The sequence below is a fragment of the Ovis aries genome, chromosome 23, assembly GCF_016772045.2.
Source record: "Ovis aries strain OAR_USU_Benz2616 breed Rambouillet chromosome 23, ARS-UI_Ramb_v3.0, whole genome shotgun sequence".
NCBI classification, from domain to species: domain Eukaryota; kingdom Metazoa; phylum Chordata; class Mammalia; order Artiodactyla; family Bovidae; genus Ovis; species Ovis aries.
Window position 1 is genome coordinate 47,455,452 of NC_056076.1, and position 19,346 is coordinate 47,474,797.

Below are 19,346 nucleotides of genomic sequence, written 5' to 3' on the forward strand. Positions count from 1 at the left end.
TTTGGAGGGGACATGATTCCAGGGAGAGCAGCTAGGAGTATTTATGATCCAGGTGAGAGAAAATTAGGGAGGACAGTGAAATAACTGATAAGACATTTTAGAGATAGAATCAGGAGGATTTAGTGATTGATTAGATTTGGAGGTAAAAGGAAAAGAAGATTAAAGGATGACTCCCGTCTACCTGATTTGCGCAACATAGTAATTCTGTATATTCAGGAATCCCTGTATTGCGGGTGACAGACATTCAATTCCAACTAGCTTAAGCAAAAAGAAATGTAGAACACCTATAGCTGGGTAGAAACTGACACAGCTCCTAGAGTTGAAGGAAGAGATGTAGGTATGAACCAAGGGCTCGGTACCTCTTGGGTATTGCCTGGGTCTCATCTTTTCCTGGCTCTCTCCAGCTATTTCCACATGCCAGCAAAGATGACCCACTCCAGTGTGCCCACCCCAGTGGAGACAGCTTCTCTCACCACAGGCCTGCTTTGGGACCAGTCCCTGTGACTAGGGGAATGGGATTTTGTGGTGGTCAGGCCAGGACCCTCTGCTCAGTCATATGCACAGAAGAACGGAGATGGTGCAGAATGTATTGGGCAGCCCAAGATAACACAGCGTGGTTCCCTTTAGACGCTGTTGACCAAGAGAGAAGGCAGTGGAGGAATGATGTTAAATGGCTCTCAGCCCTCTTCCAATTTGGATGTGTGGGATTCACAGCATCAAACCACTTAGCCGACTCCAAGCGCCATAATAATTTATTGAAATCAACACGCTGATGAGACAAGGAGCCTGACAGACAGCAGATGGCTCCCACACAGAAAGGCTAAGCAATTCTGACAAACAACAGCCATCGTAAAAGAGGGGAACGTACACAGCATGCACACACAGGTCTGAATGGTGCAGAGACAAAGGCTCCTGCTTGGCCTAGGCAGGACAGGGAAATAGCATCGTGGGAAAGCCTAGGCATTCCAGATGCTCATCACCGACCTTACCTCCCACGGGTCACCCGCAGAGATCTCTGCTCCATTCATACCTGACTCTCCAGACTTCCTCAGACATGCCTTAGGCTTTCCCACCTCTGTGCCTTTTCTCCTCCCTCCCTCTGCCTGGGAGACCCTGCCCCTTCCCCTCTTTCTATCTGTCAAGAACTGATCTGGTCCTCCATGTCCAGCACAAGTCCTCTCTTCTTCTGAAGACTTGTATTGTTAGTGCTTCATGGATGTGTTTGAGACTAGTTGTCTTCACGAGATTCACCAGACTGCAAGCTTCCTGAGAACAAGCGACTTGCCTTCCTCATTTCTGCATACCCAGAAGCAGGTAGCAAAGGACTGTGAACTAAATTTTTAATGAAGGATCATTACTTCGCTTTCAGTCTTGGGGTGGAGTGAATAATATTTCTTAAGGGATAGAAAAAGTATTTGCAACATAACGGTTAAAGATGAATGATGTTAATATATTAAAATCAGCCTCTAAAAATCAATAATGCAGGACAAGAGACCCAATAGGGAAGTCAGCAATGAAAATTAACAGCAAATTCACTGAACAGCCCATACTTGTGAAAAAGGTCAACTTTACTAGTTATCGAGGAGATACAAATTAGGACAATGTGATTCTAATTTTTGCTTATCAAACTGGGAATATTTAAAAATGAATTCTTCAGTGTTGGTAGGAACGTGGTGAAACAGCTAGTCATTTGATATAGCAGGGACTGCACGTGGATACAGCCTCCTTGGAGAGGAAGCTGGCAATTTTTTAAAAGAGGCTGAAAAATGTCCATACTTTAAAAGTCTGTAATTCTGCTTCTAGAGTTTTATTCTAAGAATGTATACAGAGCTGAGCACATAGATTAGGTATAAGGATGCTTATGTTAGTATGATGGTGAATGACTCGTCTGATCCTCTCTTATTCAGTGTCTAGAAGAAAGAAAAAAAGAAAGAGAAATGGAATTTATACAGTTCCTTCCCTTTTACTTGATTTGACAATCTCCAAAAAACTCCTTTAAAAATCCTGAAAAAAAATCTGACTTGACTTTCTCTTTTTTGACTTCTCTTTAAAAAAAAAAAAATCCTTAAAATTGGTTTGATGCCTGCTGGAATAAAGTGACTAGCTTCCTTTCCTTTAATATGGAATATTCTACTCTCCCTGGAGGACCTACCCTCAAGGTCGAAGCTATGACAATGAACATACTAGTTTTCCATATAATACTGCGGCTTCCAACATGTTCCTGCTCACCTATCAGGTCCTGGGAGTTTAAGGGGGATATGACATTCTGTTTTAGAGACTCAGTTAGTGGGGGTATAGACAGGAAGAAGGAGCCTCCTGTTATTATTGCTCAGGCTACTTAAGCACTGTCAACTCATTCAAATACCTATCTGCCCATCCACCTACCCATCTATCCATTCATCCATCCGTCTATCCATCCATCCATCCATCCATCCATCCATCCATCCATCTATCCATCTATCCATTCGTCCATCCATCTATCCATCCATCCATCTATCTATCCATCTATCCATTCGTCCATCCATCTATCCATCTACCCATCCATCTATCCATTCATCCACCCACCTATCCATTCATCCAGCCATCTATCCATTCATCCATCCATCTAAGCATCCATCTCTCCCTGCACTCCCAACATTGATGGAGCACATGCCATGTGCCAGAAACTGTCATGGGTTGGGTGCTGGGTTTACAGAGGTAATGGGCATGGTCCCTACCACCAGCTTACTCACAGCACAGGAGCATGGTGGATTGTAAAGAGTTCGTTGTTTCTTCTGGCAGCACACATGAAGCTCTCTGGAGCACAGAGGTAGGGGATCTAATTCAGACGGTGAATCACTGGTGAATCCCAGAGGGAGAACCTGAGCAAGGCTTTCAAAGTTGTCTGTGAGTTTACCCTGTAAGAGAGCAAGGAGAGAACCAACAACATGTGTCAAAGTCTGAAATTGAGAAGGAGCATGACTGTGGGCTTTGGCAGTTAAAGGAGGGGGTAGAGATGGAAGGGCAAGGAGGCATGAGGGCATCAGTGTCTCTTTGGAACTGCCTGGGAGCTTAAGCTTTATCTGGGAGGCAAAGAGGGGGACACTGGAAGGTTTAAGAGAGAAGTTTTAAATATGTTGAGAAGTCAGGCTGGTAGCAGGAAAAGGATGGATGGAAGCGGCTAGAGTCCAGTCAGGACACGATTGCAGAGACCCAGACAGTCGTGGGATGTTACAAAGGCCAAGCTGACAGGACTGAGGGACAGAGCACGTGAGGTGAGGGAAGGTAACGAAGGGTGCTGCAGGGGTGAGGGGTCAGGGGAATCAGCAGAAACTCCTAGGTTTCTGGTGTGAGCTTGCTGCTACTGCTGCTAAGTCGCTTCAGTCATGTTCGACTCTGTGCGACCCCATAGATGGCAGCCCACCAGGCACCCCCGTCCCTGGGATTCTCCAGGCAAGAACACTGGAGTGGGTTGCCATTGCCTTCTCCAAAGCATGAACGTGAAAAGTGAAAGTGAAGTCGCTCAGTCGTATCTGACTCTTAGTGACCCCATGGACTGCAGCCCACCAGGCTCCTCCGTCCATGGGATTTTCCAGGCAAGAGTACTGGAGTGGAGTGCCATTGCCTTCTCCGGGTGTGAGCTTACTGGTCTAGATTTAGATGTTGTCAGGAGGCAGAGAAGATGATTTCTCCCTTGTTCCGTTTCCTGTGGAAGTGTGCTCCATGTTCAGCCCTCCCTGCTTTCCCTTCCTCTTCTAGTCTGTCTCCTGGAGTGCTTTGGTTGTAGCTGTTGTAGATGGCTCAGACACAACCCTGTTCCCCATGGCCAGCATTCACGCTATTTCCTGGACCACAAATGGCTCTTCTGATAGCAAGTTCGATAGCCTGGTCTCAGGGATGGGCAACTGAGGACCCCTGTCCCTGCTGAGAAAGTTCCTGAATGGAGTCTATGCTTCGTTTCATGAAACATGGTTGAGGGAGAGTCCCCTTTGTACTCAGCATAGGGCAGGGCACTATGCAAAGCAATCTAGTACATATTGATTGCACTTTTTTTTTTTTTCTACTTTCAAGGCCCAGTTTAAGTGACAGTTAGTTGTCTTACAAAATCTTTCCTATGTCCTTACTCCCACCCTGGGTTCCCATGCGTAAACCTCTATTACATTCCATTCACATTGACTTATCAGCATTTGTTCAAGCATTGGTCAAGCATCTGTCCTTTTGGATAGGCTGGACTTTCTTGGGGTCAAGGGCCACATATATTCCCCTTTTCTTCCCTCCAGCATATGCCCATCTTTGCTCTTCCTTATCCCCTAGCACTTTGAATAGTGTTTCATACACTTAGTACCCATCACTGGGACTTCTAACTTCTTTAGTTGGGTTATGCTGTTGTTTATTTTTTAACCATTATCAGTCAGTTGCTGAGATTGTTGGGGTTCAGATGCAAAAATTTTTAACTTATTACTGTGGACTGAAGCTCTTGACACTGCTTGGTAACCTGATTTCCTCTGATTGGTCTGGTGTGCTCGAGGGAAGGCATTTGGCCTGGAAATGTGATGCTTTGAAGACGCCATAGGAAGCAAAACACTCTGCTTTCACTTGGGAATGGGACTTGCGCCTTTAAGGCCTGTCTTGGGAAATCAGCCAGAGCAACATAATTGCAATGAAATTACCCCAGATCACACCCACACATTCATTATGAGAGTCCTTATTGACACCTTGACAATTTGTTTCAGAAGACGTTATTGCATATTCCTCCCCCCGGAATAGATGCAGACGCGTATAGACATACGAGCCCACGCATAATGTATATGCATATCAGCGTGTTTTTATTATATAATTATATGAGGCTATCAATCAGTTTTCATTTGGAACTCTTTGCCTTTATAGTTCAGGAAGTTATTTAAAATCGAGAGGTGGAGGAGAGAGAGCCTAAAAGAACTAAAGAGGAGGGGCAAGATTGGGTAAACCAATAAGTGTGTCTTTGCTATTTGAGAGCTGAACTTCCCCCATCCCCCAACCCATTCCTCCCCGCTGCCCTCCACCATGTCCTTCTACTGGTGGGGACTCAGTCCTGGGCAGCACCCACAGCAGAACGGTATCAATGGAATAGCTCCAAGGAGAACCACCTCAAGGTCATAAGGTGCCATCTCTGGCCCTTGTGGAATTTTCTGTTGGGTCTGGGGAAGGCTTATAGTTACAATGATCTGCTTATAGTAGTAAAGGGACAGCTGACTGCTAGATGTCCATGAAGGTCTAAGAAGGTCCTTGAGGATCCAGCAAGATACCTTAGAGCAGGACTTTCCAAGATGTTAAAGTCAGGATACACATGAAGATGAGAATCTTTGTATGGCACGTTGTAGTAAATTGCAGGGGATCTGGGATTCTATGTGAGATTTAGAAGAAAAAGTCATTCCATTTTCTCTATATTATGCAAAATGAGAAAGAAAATGTGGTATACTGGGAAATATTATACAATATGTATGGCCTCAGAATAAAACATTTTCCTTGTTTTAATGAGAAACTTAAGTTTGCTTTCTTCCATGATTGTAACTGTTTCATATCAGGGTTTGTGTTTGAAATGGCTACATACCATGCCTGATCTTTTAATGATGATCTCTACAAATTGTTGGTGGTCACTCTTGATAAGAAACTTTGTTTGCACAAGTGGGTGATAAAAAATTTAAAGCCATTTTTTATAATCATTAAAGATTCATAATGGTTGAAATTATGTTTAAAGAATTCAACAGCCTTCCTTTTCTTTCACTGACAGATGTAGTGTTGAAAGTTTTTGTGATGATGCAGGTGGGTTTCAAGTCCAATTGAACTTACTCACATCCAGGATTCAGGAGAATGATGGCATTCTCATCTACAGAATGTAGACGGGCTGTGGGAGCTTCCACTGTGCAGCTGCTTTGGCTGACACTTAAAGGATACAACCACAGCAAACAGACAAAAGTAGAGGATGTATGTGAGTTCAATCCAGGGTCACCGCCCCTATGTGTGTGCGTGCTAAGTCGCTCAGTCGTGTCTGACTCTTTGTGACCCTCTGGACTGTAGCCCACCAGGCTCCTCTGTCCCTGGGATTCTCCAGGCAAGGATACTGGAGTGGGTTGCCATGCCCTCCTCCAGGGCATCTTCCTGACCCAGGGACTGACCTGCATCTCTTATGTCTCCTGCATTGGCAGAAGGCTTCTCTACCACTCATTGCTACTGCACCTGGAAGCCCCATTGCCACTACACCTGCCATTAAAGCCCGCAGCCCCTCTGCCCCTTTTCTCCGATTGCTTCCTTTGGGGCTGCACATGGCGCTCCATGGCACGTGAGCTGCTGTAGCAGCACATTAGACTTTGTGTCAGAAGGCTGTGCGCTCAGTTGCTGGAGTAGGAGTCCAGCTGTAGAGGATCTCATTGGTCTTTTCATTGCAGCTCTAAAGAGCAGCATGGGTCAGATATCTCATGGGAACCACAGTGTTTATTTTTAGTCCTGTCACCTTGAGTGGCCTTCTGAGGAGCCGCAGGAGACCATCCCTGGGCGCCCTGTCTGCCCCATGCCCTTAAATGCCCCGTGCTTCCCACCCCCAGTCCTTTGCTCACGCTTTGATCTTTCCTAGACTCTTTGTTTTGGCTGTACCTCGAGGCATGTGGTATCTTGGTTCCCCAATCGGGTATCAAACCCACAGCTCCCCCCCCCGCCCCCCCGCAGTGGAAGCGCAGATTCGAAACTACTGGAGCACCAGGGAAGTCCCTCAGAGTGTTTTCTTGTCTTCTGTCCTCACTGTTAAGTCCTACCTGGTCTGCAAAGCCCCCATCAAGCCCTTCTCCCCTTCCAAGGCTTATCTGACTCCACAGGAACCCACCTCTCTGGAGTCTGCCCATGAGGAGCCTTGAACTCACAGAAATTTATGTGACATTTAAAAATCTAAATGGGCTCTTGTTGTGATGAGAGAATGAACACCCAAGTGCATGAGTGTCTCAGGGGCTCCGATCCTAGGGATTCAAGAAGAGACCTTCTCTTGTTCATCCCCACGTGATGCCTTGCACAGAGTAGGCACTCCAGTCATATCATCCAAGTGATTAATAGGAAGCGACTTGCATGCAGTGAAAATGATTCATAATGATGTTGCTTAATAAATTCCATGAAAAATAATGATTTTTCGGCACCAACTTTTGTGCAACATTCAAGGAATACCAACAACTTCTCAGAACAGAGAAAGCCTGAATCATAACTGCCTAAATGCGCCAGTGTTCCTCTTTTCTGCTGGTTGAGTAATCAAATAAATGCTCAATTAACTATGATATGATAGGCTCATTAGCGTTTTCTAAATACACTTTACCAGCCAGTCCAGCATTTTCATTTTGACCAAGGGGCATTTCTGTTATAAGAGAGGGTTGTAGAAGTGTAGGCAATTTTTGCACAGGATGAGCCCTCCCCACCCTGACTCTCCCTGGAGAAGACTTTGCCAACTGGAAGAGGGTGGAGAAGAGCCAAGTTAGGGGCCCCCTAGGTAACTGAGCTTGGAGTTCAGAGCCCCAGTTTGCTTGGGTGCCTGTTTTGTTTTTTTCTTAATTTAAGTTTGTGATTGACTTATTATGTGCCCTGGCACTTTTAAGAGATTCAAATAAAACACAGTGAGAGTTCAGAACAAATGTAAATGGCCTCAAAGAAAAGGGAAGGGAGAAAAACAACAATAATCTTTTTTAATGGCTGTAAAATGTGGGAAGGATAGATCATGAGCTCTCTGCATGGGGCCCTCGTCTGATCTCAATCCAGTATTGTAATTTAGACATGACTTTTTATTTAATTTCTGACTGAGAAAGGGAAATTAGAAAACAGCATTATCTCAGCTGCTTCATTATAATGAACAATATTTCACAGTGCCAGCCCTGGAGTTACCTTCAGAACTTCTTTTATGAGGCGGATGTTCACTCTGGTTCTAGGCGAGCTTGAGTTTTCCCACACACTGGTTGCTTGAGGAGCAAGAGCGGAAGTACGGTTTTTAATTAGAAGCTGGTTTAAGGCTCAGGCAGCCCACAGGTTTGCAGGTAGGGGAAGGGAATAGTGAAGTAATAAAATGAGGCGCTGGAAGACACCAAAACCTGATCAGGCAGTTCTGGACTTCCTTAAATGTAAGTAACAGTTCGCTTTTAATCTCCCCACCATGTTTATTTATTTAATTTTTAAATCAGAAGGGGATTTATCCAATCTGTAATTAACCCTTGCATCTGGCCAAGCAATTCTGCCTCCTGCCCCTTCTACTCCCCATGCCTGGCCACTAAATACATAATGGTCTGATAAATATTTAAGCAGCGATGAGGGAGATAATGCGAGTAATCCATTAGAGCCGCCTGCCTGGGCTGGCACAAGTGGAAACAGTAAGTGCTAAGACCCCAGGCTGGGCAGTAGGCTCACTGACCGCTGAGCCTGGCTGTGGGTAGACAAGATGTTGGAGGCCCCGGGAGCCTTTGCTCCCACTTTGCCCCCCTTGACCTTTGATCTTGCCCCTATGGGTCAGCTTCACTGCAAAGTGGGATGCAGCGGGGCCCGTCCTCTGGGAAAGGGGATGGCGTGAATTCCCCACCATGAAGTGACCCTGGACGTCCACCCCATGGCTGCAGGGGACTCTAGGACAGCCGGCTACTCACCTCTGTAACCAGGACAACCACCAGCCCCAGTTTGCACAGGACAGTCCCAGGTCATGCAAGGTGGCTGGCATGGGTATTAATATTGCCTTCTTCCACTTTCAGGAGTCACACTTTGGACAATAAATGTTATGAGCACCCTACCTCTGACTTTCTAATAACATGGCTCAGAATGATGGAGGGAGGCGGGAAATCATAGCAGCAATTTCCCTTACATTATACACACTAAAGCCAGCCATCAAAATGGGTCAAAAATCTGACATTCAACTACAGAAGCCCTTCATCCAGACACACACATACACAGAACATTGCCTCTTGACTTCTCCTAACTCTCTTTGTAGGCCACCTGTGTACCCTTCTCAGCTCACTGCCATCTCTTCCTGGATGCTAATGTTGGGAGACACACCTTATCTCTGCGGACTCCTTCAGGGTGCAAGTTGGGTCTGATGTATCGAGCCATCCACCATTGCTCCCAGCTCAGGGTTGACTCTGTTTGTAGAATGAATGAATCTATTGGGATTGTTCATGATTATGTTAAATCTCTCTTGTTGTCTCAGAAGGTCTTTGACTTCGGCAAATGTTTTTTTATCCTTCTTTATCCAGGGTATCATTCATGGACTCGAATACACATTCACATAAAACTCCCCTTTATACACACACAGTTCAAAATAATAAGTGAAGTACTGAGTGCATGTACTTTCTTTCAACACCTCCTCTCCACCCTCAGGAAACAGAAAGATCCAAGTCTCCGTTTGTAATGAATTCCTCTCTACTAGCCTTCTCTTGTTTCCTCTTCTTTAGAAAGTTCAGGATGGTTTCTGTTATCCACTCAATTAGCCCTTTCTCTTCCTTCTTTCCCTTTCATTCATTTCTTCACTCACTGAAGCATCATCCATCGTTATTTACCAAATACTGCGCACTGGGCTCAACTGATTCCTGGAGTGACTTCAGCCAAGCCCTCCGTTTCCTCGTGACTAGAATTAACTGAATGTTGCATCACTGGTTTCAGAAACACCACCCAGCCACTGCTTGTAGATAGATCTGACATAAATCCACGTGTCTGCCTCCTCTTAGCTCCCAGAGGACAAATCTGGAGAGTGAGGAGGGAAGGGGTCCCCGGGGGCTTCACACCCTCAAGCCTCTTCATGTATTGACTTTCCTTCCTCCCTTCCTCCCGCGGGGTGAACCTGTGCCTGACGCTGCTCAGCTCTACTCCTCTGGGGCTGCTTCCGCCAGAGCTCAGTTTCCCTAGCCCTCCAAGGCCATGGGCCCCCATGGCCTTGATGTCAGCCCCTTCCCCGTGGCTGTGCTCTTGGGGTGTTTGCTTCAGTGCTCATGCCTGCAGGCCCCACTTTCCCACAATGAACCTGCTTAGACCGCCAGGTCTTTATGCCCAGCTAGTCATTCAGAGCCTCACCTGTAAGCTGGTGCTCTCTTCACAGCTGCAATATTATTATTCACACATGTGCACAGATAAATATAACACCCGCATGTGTGCATGTCTGCACAACATGCATATACTAATACATGCGTACAGCTTGCAAAAATAGTTCACAGAATCAACCCACCCTTGCATACCTATAAGCTTCATATGTGTACACATCTTGGACATACATACATAATATATACACAAGCACACACCCCCTAAAATCATAGAAAATATGAACTAGAAATCAGTCTTCAAACGTGTGTAAGACTCCCACATGTGAAGGACTTTGCTATAATATGTACCCTGTGGAATAGAAGTGAAAATGTGAGCTAGTATGTAACTATGCACACCCTGATTCTGTGAATACACATCACCATTCCTCTCTACCTTAAGTATCTTTTCCCTCATGTTACTATTGGCATTGTAGGTGGCTGCTAGCAGTATAATTTAGTTTAGCACTTTTTTGAAGACTACTTTTTAAAGGAGTTTTAGATTTGCAGCAAAACTTAGTGAAGCTACAGGAATGTCTCATACTCCCTAACTCTACACATGCATAGCCCGCCTCATCATCAGTATCCCCCATCAGAGGGTTATGTTTGTTACAACCAATAAACTTACATTGATGCATCTTAATCACCCAAAAGTCCATAGTTTACCTTAAGGTTTATTTTTGGTGTACATTCTATGGGTTTGGACAGATACATGTCATGTACCCATCATTAGAGTGTCATACAACCTACTTTCAGGGCCCTAAAAATTCTCCGTGCTGCATCGATTTATTCCCTCCACCCTCAGTCTCTGGTAACCACCAATCTTCTGACTGTGGTCTTAATTTCTCCTTTTCCAGAATGTCATATAGTTGGAATCAATCATAACCTTTTCAGATTGGTTTCTTTCCCTGAGCAATATGACCTTCCCTTGTAGCTCAGTTGGTAAAGAATATGCCTGAAGGGCAGGAGACCCGGGTTTAAATCCCTGGAGAAGGAAATGACAACTCACTCCAATATTCTTGCCTGGAGAATTCTAGGGACAGAGGAGCCTGGCAGGCTATAGTCCATGGGGTCACAAGAGTAGGACACGACTTAGTGGCTAAACCACCACCACAAAGGTTCCTCCATGTCTTTTCATGGTTTTATAGGTCATATCTTTTTACTGTTGATTAATATTTCCCTGTCTGGATGTGTCACAGTTTATTCATTTACCTGTTAAAGGGCATCATGTTTGCTTCCGAGTTTTGGCAGTTATGAATAAGCAATAAGCATATGTGTGCAGGTTTTTCTGTGGATGACTGCTGGATCATATGGCAAGAATATGGTTAGTTTTATAAGTAACTGCCAAACTGTCTTCCAAAGTGAACATACCATTTTCATTACCACCAGCAATGAGTGGGTTCTTTCTATTCCACATCCTTCTCAGCATTTGGTGTTGTCAGTGTTCCAGATTTTTGGCCATTCTCATTGGTGTGTAGTAGAATCTTATTTTTGGTGTAATTTGCATTTCTCTGATGACATATGATATGGAGGATACTTTTTTTTTTTGCCATGTGTATATCTTTGTTGGGGAGGTGTCTGTTAAGGTATTTGATCCATTTTATTCAGGTTTCTTATTTTCTTATTGTTGAGTTTTAAGTGTTATTTGTATATTTTGGATAATAGTTCTTTACCAGTTGTGCCTTTTGCAAATATTTTCTTCCTATCTGTGGCTAGTCCTCTCATTCTCTTAAAATTGTCTTTTCAATTTTAATGTGGTTTTTAGCTTTAATGAAGTACAGCTTATCTTTTTTTTTTTTTCATGGATCATGCCTTTGATGCTGTATCTAAAAATCCATTGCCACACCTAAGGTCATCTAGGTTTTCTCCTACATTATCTATCTTCTCGGAGAAGGCAATGGCACCCCACTCCAGTATTCTTGCCTGGAAAATGCCATGGATGGAGGAGCCTGGTAGGCTATAGTCCATGGGGTCGCTGAGGGTCGGACATGACTGAGCGACTTCACTTTCACTTTTCACTTTCATGCATTGGAGAAGGAAATGGTAACCCACTCTAGTGTTCTTGCCTGGAGAATCCCAGGGACGGTGGAGCCTGGTGAGCTGCCATCTATGGGGTCGCACAGAGTCGGACACGACTGAAGCGACTTAGCAGTAGCAGTATCTATCTTCTAAAACGTTTATATTGTTGTGTCTTACATGTAGGTCTGTGATCCAGTTTGAGTTAATTTTTGTGAAAGGTGTAAGGTCTGTGCCTAGATTCATTTTCTTTATATTTAGATGTCCAGTTGTTCCAGCACTGTTTGTTGAAAAGGCAATCTTTGCTCCATTGTACTGGTTTGTATTTGCCTTTTATATTTGTGCCATTGCATTGACTAAATTTACATAGGTTTATTTCAGGACTCGTTTTTTCAATCTGTGATCTCTTTGTTTTTCAATTTTGGAGGTTTCTCTCTATATATATATTTTAATATCTAACACTTCCTTTTGGTTTCTTCTTTGCATTTGCATCTCTCTGCACACATTGCCCATCTGTTCTTGCATGCTGTCTATTTTATCTATTACATCCTTAGCATACACATCATAGCTGTTTTAAATTCTAGGTCTGATAATCTCAATATCCTTGCCATGTCTGGATCTATGATGGATCTGTCTCTTTAAATTTTGTTTTTTGCTTTTCGGTATGCTTTGTAATTTTTTCTTGATAGCCATTCAGAATGAACCAGATGAAAAGAACTACTATAAACAAGCCCTTAGTAACATTGTGGTGAGGTGTGCGGGGATGGGAAGCATTCTGTAGCCCTGTGATTAGGTCTAAGTCCTTTAGTGAACCTGTGCCTCCTGACTGTGAACTCCACAGATGTTTCTCAGATTCTGCAACCCCCTATCCTGCTCCCCTCTACCTGTCTCCCTCCTTCCCAGCCCCCAGCCAGGGCAGGAAATAGCTAGAACTAACTTTAGGTATCTCCCCTCCCCTAGATCAGTAAAGCTTTGATAATATCCCACCAGGTTAGGCTCTGGTTAACTAGTTTCCTCTGAGGGCAAGTCTTGTTGGGAAGAACAGACTGTTTTTGCTTATTTAATGGTTCCTTTTAAATAATAAAAATGATTCCTTTTCCCTTCCCCCTGCTGTAAAAGTCAGAGGATATTTCTCTGAGACATACTGTGAGAATCTGGTGAAGATCCTGGAGGTAAAACTCCCCAAATTGTGGGGACCCCACTATGAGTGGGTCCATCTGAAGTTCTTAACACTCAGATTTGTCCACACTGAACCTCTAGCGATTCATCAGTTTTGGTTCAGGTTTTCTGACCCCAGCACTGGTTTCTCTCATGGTTTCCAGTCTCTGCTCCAGGAAGCTAAGTCTCTCTGCATTTGCATGTCTCTGTCTCCAGACTTGGGGGCAGAGGTTTGCCTGTACCCTCTTGTCTCTTAAAAATCTAAGAAGAGCTGTCGATTTTCCAATCTGTCTAGCTTTTTACTATCTAGGGCAGAGTGGCAACTTCCAAGCTTCTCATATGTGGAACCAGAAACTAGAAGTCTAGCACCTTAGTTTTGTCCCATATATTCAGGATGAGGCCCCTTGAATTCTACTTGTATGAACTGTGCTTAGCACTCCTCCAGCTCCTCTGCCAGGAGTCTTTTCTTTTCAGAAACTAGAGGTCCCCAGAATGTGCATCTGAAAACATTGTCATATGGAGAGAGCCTCTCAAAGTTCCCAGGACACATGCCAACAGAGCCCAGGTCTCAGCAGTCATTCGTTTGGAGGATGGCCGCCGGGTGGAGGGCTTCCCTGGTGGTCAGATGAGAATCTGCTTGCAGTGCAGAAGACCTGGGTTTGATCCCTGGGTCAGGAAGATCCCACGGAGAAGGGAATGGCCATCCACTCCAGTATTCTTGCCTGGAGAATTCCATGGACAGAGGAGCCCGGGGTCTATAGTCCACAGGGTCGCAGAAGGATACTACTGAGCAACTAACACACACACACACACACACACACACACACACACACACACACACACACACACACGGGATGGAACCTGCCCACAGCTATATGGGATAGAAGGAACCTTCACTTTCCAGCTGGGACTTTGTCCAGAATACTCTGTGATGTAGGGGGCTCCCCAGTGACTCGGTGGGTAAAGAATCTGCCCGCAATGTAGGAGACATGGATTCGATCTCTGGGTCAGGAAGTTCCCCTGGAGAAGGAAATGGCAACCCATTCCGGTATTCTTGCCTGGAGAATCCCAGGGACAGAGAAGCCTGTAGGTTGAGTCCTTGACTCCATGCAGACCCCTCTTCTGCTCTAATGGAATATCTGTGAGGGGATCTGTGTGGTCCTAGGCTTCCCGCCCCTTAAATGAGAGCTCTTTCACATAATTTCACTTGTAAAATCTCCTATAAGTCTTCAGTTGCCTATAAAACAAGGTGATTGGTGAGTTGGGTCCAGTCTGGAAATCTAGTTTCCATCTGAGAATTAAGACAACTCGTTTGTAGTCCTAGGATAACTGAAAACTCTAACAGGGTTCCCCAACTATTCAAGCTGGTTAGCTTTCTCGGAACCTCTGGCAAGAAAGACAAAGCAGGGTGAGGTGCACCTTGGGCCCCTCCCTTTGCAGCCTCTCAGTGTGTCTGCTCCTCTCTTTGCCCCTCTGGTGCCCAGACTACCTGGGGTTGGTGCCCCCACCTGGCCACCTCCAGATGGATCCGCCCAGATGCTGCTCTGAGCTCTCAGCCGTCCCTTCAGCATTGCTGTTCCACATTAGCAAAGTTCCACTTCTGCAGAGACCTCCTAGATGGACAGCTCCCTGCGAGAACCTGATCCCCTCAGTCCTATTAGGCTGTCAAGTTTGAGACTCTAATGTGTGATCAATTCCTGAAGTTAACTGTCTGTGGATAGGGCACAGTGCCTTCACCAAAGTGGTAGACTTCCCAAGTAACAGCATTGTAGGCATCAAGAAGACATAAGTCAGGAGTCTCTAGAATCTTAGCTGACTTTGGCCCTTGGCAAGACTTGGTTAGGATTCCCTTCCCAGTGCAGACACTGGCAGTTTGCTTCCTGGTATCGAAGAAATCTGAAGCTGTAGGAGACCCATTTCTCATAACCAGAGTGGAAGGGCAAGGAAGCAGACACAGTCTGGGGCTACTTGGCGAGGTCAGGAAGTGGAGAAACTTTTGTTATTTATCTGCGTGTCGCACCTGGATGAATAGACAGGTTTTTTTTTTTTAAATTGTTATTCATTTTACAACTCAATAAAGCTTAATTATGAGGAAGCAGAAAGGCAAACAGAAGCCACGCTCACATGATATTGTACTCCTTGCAGCAATTCCTGCGGGGCCCTCGCACTTGCGATGCAATGTAGAACAAACCAAATTACGGGGACTATTCAAAATTCATTTAAAAACATCATTGAGGAGCATCATAATAAAAACACAATGATAAAGACAAGCTTGGGTTGTTAATTTGTAGCATTGGGCGTATTTGCGGGGCCTGTGTGCACATGTCTGTGTAGGTACGCGTGCTTATGCGGCCTGATTAGTCTTGCTGGGAACTGAGGACTAGATGGGCAGGGGGACGGGTTGGACTGGCACAGTGGGGACGTGGAGAGGGTCCCGCTGGGAAGTTTCTGCTGCTCTGTCCCCTGTTTTGGATAAAGGTCAGAGAGGTCATGCTAGGACTTGAGTCCCAGGCCCATGCTGGGGTGATCAGGGTGTTAATGAGGGGCTGAGGGGGTACCCCAAGGCTAGGCTGGGGGAGAGGGTGTTCAGAGAGGGCTGCCTTGCACTCACCTGGCCTCGCAGGGGTGCCTGCTCACCCCATCTGCAGACAAAGAGCTTGCACTCTGATTACGTTAGACCCCGTCAGAAGCATCTAAGGAGGTGCTGGAGGCTCAGAGCGTTTAATTGTGTTCCAAGTGCCCACTTCTCAGGGGAGCCAATCAAACCCTGTGACTCCGTGTGGGTGCCTGGCCTGCACTGGGAGCGTCTCTGCGGAGCTCACCAGTCCCGGCTCTTCTGTTTTGCTGTTTGGGCCGTGCTGGGTCTTTCTCTAGTTTGCAGCGAGTGGGGGCTGCTCTCTAGCTGCGGTGCTCGGGCTTCTCACCACACAGCTTCTCTCACTGTGGAGCACAGGCTCCAGGAGCGCAGGCTTCAGCAGCTGTGGCTCATGGGCTCTAGAGTGTGAGCTGCACCGTGGAACTTGGAATCTTTCTGGACCAAGGATCGAACCTGTGTCCCTTGGCAGGCGGATTCTTTAAGCACTGGACGAACCAGGGAAGTCCACCAGCCTGGGTTCTAATCCAGGGTACCTGACCCCAGTCTTCACACCTGGTGTTGACTTGACCTCTCCCTCCAGCCTCAGTTCTTCATCTCGGCTTCATGCCACCCGAGTTCTAGAGTGGCCGTCTCAGCTTCTCTCACCAGCCTCCTGCTTCCTTCCTCCAGGCCTGCCCCGCTCTGTCCGTTTGTTGCCCCGAGTCTTACAAGTTGAAGTACAGTCCACCCACCACCACTCCCACTCACCTTTCCTGTTGTGATCTCAAATCCATTGTTTTGAGCCTCAGTTTACTCACCAGGAAAACAGATGTCATTAAGTATGCCTTCCCTCCCTCCAGGAGTGTTTTCTGAATTAATTAATTCTCTTAATTAATTAATTAAGTAAAGCACTTTGAGATATTTAGACAAAAGGTATGCTAAAAGTACAACTTATTTATTCTTAATGAACCCTTCTTTGGAGATAATTTACTTCCGATTCTGAAGGGAAGCACGGTGGACCCCAGGGGGAAAGAAAATGACAAGGTTGATTCTTTTCTTGGTTTTGGGAGAGAGAAAGGGAGGGTGGTTATCATATGTAGTTATTCTCTCAGTGGGCTCTCCTCTCAGTGGGAGAGGGTTAGCCGAGCACTTTGCACCAATCTTGTGCTGCCCAAGCCAGATCTGCTAACCCAAGAACGTGCAGAGGCAGACAGTTCCAAAGACAGAATCATTCAGAGATCTAATCACATTTGGTCTGAAGACTGGGATGTGTGCTTGCTCAATTGCTTTAGTCGTGTCTGACCCTTTGCAACCTCACGGACTGTAGCCCGCCAGGCTCTCCTGCCCTTGGGATTCTCCAGGCAAGAATGCTGGAGTGGGTTGGATGCCCTCCTCCAGGGGTTCTTTCCAACCCAAGGATTGAACCCACATCTCTTGTGTCTTCTGCATTGGAAGACGGGTTCTTTACCACTAGCGCCACCTGGGAAGCCACCAGTGTTGGAGGGAGAGAGAGACAGGGACAGAGAGAGGAGGGGAGGAGAGAAGAGAAGGGAAGGGAAAAGAAGGGACAAGGGAGAAGAGCGAGAGGGAGGTTTTGAGTGCAGCCGCGGGTCCTCAAGGAAAGATGCGTGGAGAAGGCTGTGTGTTGGACTGCCATCTGCTCCGTGCGTGTTTCTCAGCCAGATTCCTGCCCCTGCTGCAGCATCTGTTTCCTCCCAGCATTGACCGTGTCTGGACTCCCAGAGACTATCCCCTCTCTCTGGTTTTTTCTCCTAGGTCCGGACCTCTGCAGCAGTAATAGGTTTGCACATGTCACCTGTGGGCCTCTTGCGTCCTTGTTCTACCACCCACCCCCTTGATCTAAGCCTGACTTGTCCCCAACCAGGCACGCAGCCCCCAGGTGCTTGTCTTCATTTTCTTCAATTCTTGTCTCAGGAAGTGTGGGTTGGGGTGTGTGGGGAGTGGGAGAGGATGGGGTAAATGACCCAAGGTGATGCAAAGGGTTTCTCTTTTTGGTGGTGGTTGTACCTCTGTAGAAAGCAACTTCTATAACCAAACACAGGTCTAAGGCTGAAGCAGGTAATCCTGATCACTGCTGGGGCTGAAGATAGGGAAGGTGAAGTAGGGAGGAATGGGAAGAGGCTTTAATTATTTCCTTTCTATGCTTGTGTATAGCTTGACATTTTCGCTAGTGAAGATGCATGATTTTCATTATCACCATCTTCTATCTCAAGTACATGAACAAACAGCCTAAAGAACATATTTAAGGCATCAGCCAGAGGAGGCTGGCCATTCTTCTCCCTGACAGTCCCGATACTCCTGACGTCACTTGCCAGCTGTGGGAGGTGCTCCGGGGCCAGCCTGCGAGGAGAGGGGATTGGCCAGCAGGGCCAAGGAGAGGCAACATGAGCTGGGGAAGGTGAACGGGTGCAAGTCTAGAAAGGTGGAAGCGAACTCATGCCTCCTAAAGGCCTTGTAGACTCAGGATTTTTACAAGACATTGACCGCTTTCCTACAAGACAAAGAGGGAACTGGGTCCCTTGGTGACAGTGGCCTGGTGTGAACTCTGTGGTCGAGGGGGATACGCTGTATCAGAATGGAGAACATGGAGCTCTCCACTGGTGTCTGATTACAACTGTAGGCTGGAAGCTGAGAGGAAACACCCCCTCGGGGCCATGGGGTGGGCTCTGGAGACAGAGGACACAGCTCTAAATCACAGTTATGCCACTTGCTTGCTGATAACCTAGAATGAGTTACTCAAGCACTTCATGCCTCAGTTTTCTCATCTGTAAAGTGGGGTAACAGATGCATCTGCCACGTGGGATGTGAGGGGAAAATGAGTTGAAATGACACAGCAGTTAAACATTGCTGGTATATGGAATGTGCTGGATATACATCAGTCATCATAGTTGTTGTCACCAAAGCTTAGTGTTCATGCCTGCAGGGGTGGCCAGGCTGGCCTGAACTGGGAGCATCAGGTGAGGGCAGGTATGTCAGTATATGCTTGCAGTGAGGGGACTGGCCCGCCTTAGGCTACCTGCAAAGGGCAACGAGGAATCTGCTGAGGGAGAAGCCCTTTGGAGGGGCAGCATGTATGTGGGTCCACCTCTGCAGAAAGAGTAATTCTGCTCAATGCTTGGTTTCTAGGTTGTGCTCTGCCAGGCCCCCAAGCCGGCAGCCTGATTCCTAGAGGGACCAGGGCCTGCAGAGAAGTAAAGATGGAGCAAAACCAAGAGCTAGTGACCAATATTTCTGTAAGACAAGCACCAGGCAGCACTCAACTGCTTTGGGGCTGGATAAAGTATGTTTGGGGCCAGGGGACAGGGAGGCATCTCAGGAAATGCACTGAGGCCTGGGCCCTGGAGGAAGGGAAGGCAAACCTTGAGTGGTGGCTGGAGATGCCCTTGGGGCTCCTTGGGAAAAGTCGGAGGTGGCAGCAGCTCCCAGAGGGGGCAGCAGGATCAGCATCAGAAAACACGGCGACCTTGTTATTATACAAAGAAGAAGGCTGAAATGCTCTTATGATGGGTCCTGCCTTTCAAGGATCTGTTTCCAGAAAG